Genomic DNA, 4,447 nt, shown 5'->3' with positions numbered 1-4,447 from the left:
GCTGTGCTGGGCGGGCCCAGCCGCGCAGGTCTGGGTTTGCTCCCGCGGGGCCGTGGGCCCGGCCGCCCGCCCTGTGTGCGCCTCGGCCTTGACGGCCGTGGGGATCGCAGGCGGTGACATGGGTAAGGAGCCCCGCACGCAGCATGCCCCGAATGTTCCCCTTCGGGGCTGGGGGGACACGGACGAAGCAGCCCCCGCGGGTCACAGGCAGCCTGCTAGGTCGGTAAACTCGGGTCAGAGCTTTCGTGGTCCGACCGTTCAAATGGCACACACTGGAGAGATGTGAGTAAGACCGCTGGAGTTTAACGTCCGTATCCTGGTTGTGATTACGAAAGCTTTGCAAAGGTGCCATTGGAGAAGCGTAAGCAAAGTGCACAAGATCTCTCTGTATTATTAGTTTGAGTCGGAGTCACTCTAATGTCGCCCAGGCTGGAGTGCAGTGGCACGTTCACGGCTACCCACGGCCTCGACTTGTCCTTCTGCCTCCTCGGCCTCCCGAGTAAGCTGCCTCCACGCCTGGCTAATTTTTTGGTTACTGTAGAGATGAGACCTCGATAAGTTGCCCAGGCTGGTCTCGAACCCTCGGGCTCAGGCAGTCCTGCGCCTCAGTCTCTCAAAGTGCTGGGATTACAGGCGTGACTCACTGCGCCTGGTATATTTTTATTTTTTCGAGTCAAAATCTCTTTCTTGTCGTCCAGACTGGAGTGCAGTGTCATGATTACAGCTCACTGAAGCCTCTACCTTCTGGGCTAAGGTGATCCTTCCACCTCAGCCTCCTCGAGTATCAGGGACTACTGGTGTCTGCCACCACCCCTGGCTAATTTTTTAAAACTTTTTTTAGAGATGAGGTCTTGCTATGTTGCCCAGGCTGGTCTAGAACCCCTGGGCTCAAAAAATCTTCCCACCTCTGCTTCCCAAAGTGTTGGAATTACAGGTGTGAGCCACCAAGCCTGGCCTCTGTTTCTTACAACTGCTTGTGAATCTACAATAACCTAAAACATGTATGTGTAGGTGTACACATACGTATTTTAAAATTTTATTTATATGGTTGCAGATCCTCCACTACCCCTAAAAATTACACACAATTGGGAAATTTCTTGGAAGCCACCCCAGAACTTCAAAATTGTGGCAGCTGAACCAGACTAAAGCCCTCCTGGGTCACCAGGTGGTAATGAGGTATGACCTAGGTCATCCTCTTCTTGCCAGAGGATCCCTCAGGGGCAGCTGTGAGGTTCTGAGAGCCAGGCCCTACTCACCAGAGGTAGCCAATAGTGTGGACATGGGTGAGTCTCTCGGCCTGGTCTGGCCTCAGCCTTCCTCAGGCCCTGCTGGAGAAGGCAGGATGAGGGCAGGTCTGGTGCAGAGGCCAAAGGCCAGATGGCAACTTCTGATCTCTTGCCTCCAGACACCACCATCTGACTGTTGGGGAATCGGGACAGAGGGAAGGAATTAAAGAAATGCCTGGGCCAGGCACGGTGGCTCACGCTTATAATCCCAGCACTTTGAGAGGCTGAGGTGAGAGGACTGAGCCCACGGGTTCGAGACCAGCCTGGACAACTTGGCGAGACCTCGTCTCTACAATAAATCAAAATTAGCTGGGCGTGGTGGCGCGTGCCTGTAGTTCCAGCTACTTGGAAGGCGGAGGTGGAAGGATCATCTGAGCCCAGCAGGTCAAGGCTGCGGTGGCTGTGAGAGTGCCATTGTACTCCAGCCTGGGCGACAGAGTGAGACTCCACTCAAAAAAAAAAAAAAAGAAAAGAAATGCCTGAGTCTGGAAGTCCCAGGCAGGTGGACCTCCTAGTGGTCACAGGCTTTTGAGCCTGGACGGTAGGGAGACCACCCACCCAGTCTTCTGTCAGAGCCCGGTCTGCCTCGTTTTGCAAGCAAGTCGGGGGGCCAAGCAATGGGTTTAAGAACATAGACTCGTGGCTGCCCACATGCACCTTTCCCCTTCCTCAGGACTTCCAGCCACATATCTCGAGAGCCCTCTGAGAGCAGGACCTGTGGTCACGTTGGTTAGGCTAGTGTGTGGCGAATACCAAGGTCTCCAGGGTCAGAGACTCAGTAACACTTACTTTCTTTACTCCTAGGATGGAACACCCTTGTAAGCTAGGCAGGACGAGGGGAGCAACCCAGTTTATACCAGGCACAGTGGCTCATGCCTGTAATCCCAGTAGTTTGGGGGGCTGAGGTGAGAGGATTGCCTGAGCCCAGGAGGTCAAGACAAGCCTAGGCAACATAGCAAGACCTCGACTCTACAAAAATCATACTAAAAAAAAAATTAGCTGGGCATAGTGGTTCATGCCTGTAGTCCCAGCTACTTGGGAGGCTGAGGTGGGAGGATCGTTTGAGGATCTGTAGGAGTTTGAGGCTATAGTGAGCTGTTACCATGCCACTGCACTCCAGCCTGGGTGACAAGAGTGAGACACTGACTCAAAAACAAAAAAAGAGTAAGCTGATGCACTAAGCCATGTGACGACTTCTCCAGGCCCCTGGCCTGACCATCAAGGGTAGGGCAGAATGAGATGATGACAAGTGGGCCTCTCTTCCTGGACAGCTCTCTGCTGACAGCTGTTTCGAGCTGTATTTGAGGCCTGGTTTCTTCCTGTGTTGAGGCTTCATATCCCATGAGGGTCTCCCAAGTACAGCCAGGGGACACTCCAGCTATGCCTGCCCTTCCCATGCAGCTGCCACTCCGAGAAGGAGAAGGTTGGGGTGGGGTTGAGGCTGTGCTCTGTGGCCCTGCTCAAGTTTTGACTGGCTCCTTATCCTGCTGCGGTTGGTGGCTGGACTTGTACGTCCACCCATCCTAATGCCTCACTCATCCATGTCCTCCTGCTCTGGACACACTGAACAAGTCGTAAAAGCAGGACCTAAAAAGACTGACCTATGTTCAGGTAACTTCATTCCAGAACAAAGCTCAAGAAGATGTAGAAGAATGCAAACATATCCAGTCCCCAACACGGTAAAATTTGTAGTATCTGGCACCCATTTAAAAATGGATCCGGGCAACCCCCAAGCACACACAAAGGCAGGAAAACTCCTCATTTCTCCATAATGAGAGTAAACAATCAACTGAAATTGACCCAGAAACTGACACAGGTGTTAGGCCTACCAAAAGACATGAAAAGTTATAACCATATTCCATATGTTCAAAAAGTGAAGTAAAGAATATATTTAAAAGATCCTAGCCGGGCATGGTAGCACACGCCTGTAGTTCCAGCTACTCGGAAGGCCGAGGCGGAAGGATCGCCGGAGCCCAACAGGTCGAGGCTGCGGTGGCCGGGAGCGGCCACTGCACTCCAGTCTGGGCGACTGAGTGAGACTCCAACTCCAGAAGAAAAAAAAAAAATATAATAATAAAAGATCCAACTTGAACTTCCAGAGATGCAAGTTACAATGTCAGATAAAAATGCACTGGAGGATTAATGGCAGATTAGATACTGCAGAAAAAAAGGACAAGTGAACTTGAAAGCAGAGTAACAGAAACCATCCAAAATGAAGCCCATAGATTTTTTTTTTTTTTTTTTGAGTTGGAGTCTCACTCTGTTACCTAGGCTGGAGGGCAGCAGCACGCTCCCAACCACTGCAGCCTCGACCTACTGGGCTCAGGTAATCCTTCTGTCTCAGCCTTTCAAATAGCTGGAACCACAGGCACACACCACCATGCCCAGCTAAAACACCTATAGATTTTTTAAAAATCCAAAAACATAAAAGGGCATCAGTGAGCTGTGGGGTGACTTTAAGTGGCCAAATATATGAGTAATTAGCTGTTCAGAAGAAGAGAGAAAGATGGGACAAATATTCGAAGAAATAATGGCCAAAAGCTTTCCAAACTTAAAGACAACTATAAACCTATAGATCCAGGAAGCACAACAGACCCCCAGCACAGAAATCATGAAGAAAACTATACCAGGCACATCATAATTGGACTGGTCAAAAATCTGATAAAGACGTCATGTACAGAGGAACAAAGCTAAAAATGACATAAGATGATCACTGAGAAGACAGTGGAGCAACATCTTTAGTTTTGTTTAGTCAAGGTCTCACTACCGCCCAGGCTGCAGTGCAGTGGCACAATCACGGCTCACTGCAGCCCTCAGCCACCTGGGCTTAGGCAAACCTCTTGCCTCAGCCTCCCGAGTAGCTGGGACTACAGGTGCACACCACCATGCCTGGCTAATTTTTAAAATTTCTGTTGGGACGAGGTCTTGCTGTGTTGCCTAAGCTGTTTTCGAACTCCTGGGCTCAACAGTCCTCTCACCTTGGCCTTCCAAAGTGCTGCAATTATAGGTGTGAGCCACCATACTTGGATATATTAAGTCTCGATATAGATAGAACACAGGATTTCCTGGGAGTCCTGTGTTTTTCCTAGTAGTTTTCCCAAACTGTTTTAGACATCCCTGGTGCTTTACCCATGACTTTTTTTTTTTTTTTTTTTTTTTTT

This window comes from Carlito syrichta, unplaced genomic scaffold (genome assembly GCF_000164805.1).
Source record: "Carlito syrichta isolate Samal-C Ts95f unplaced genomic scaffold, Tarsius_syrichta-2.0.1 Scaffold309115, whole genome shotgun sequence".
NCBI classification, from domain to species: domain Eukaryota; kingdom Metazoa; phylum Chordata; class Mammalia; order Primates; family Tarsiidae; genus Carlito; species Carlito syrichta.
Note: the sequence above shows the minus strand (reverse complement) of the source record.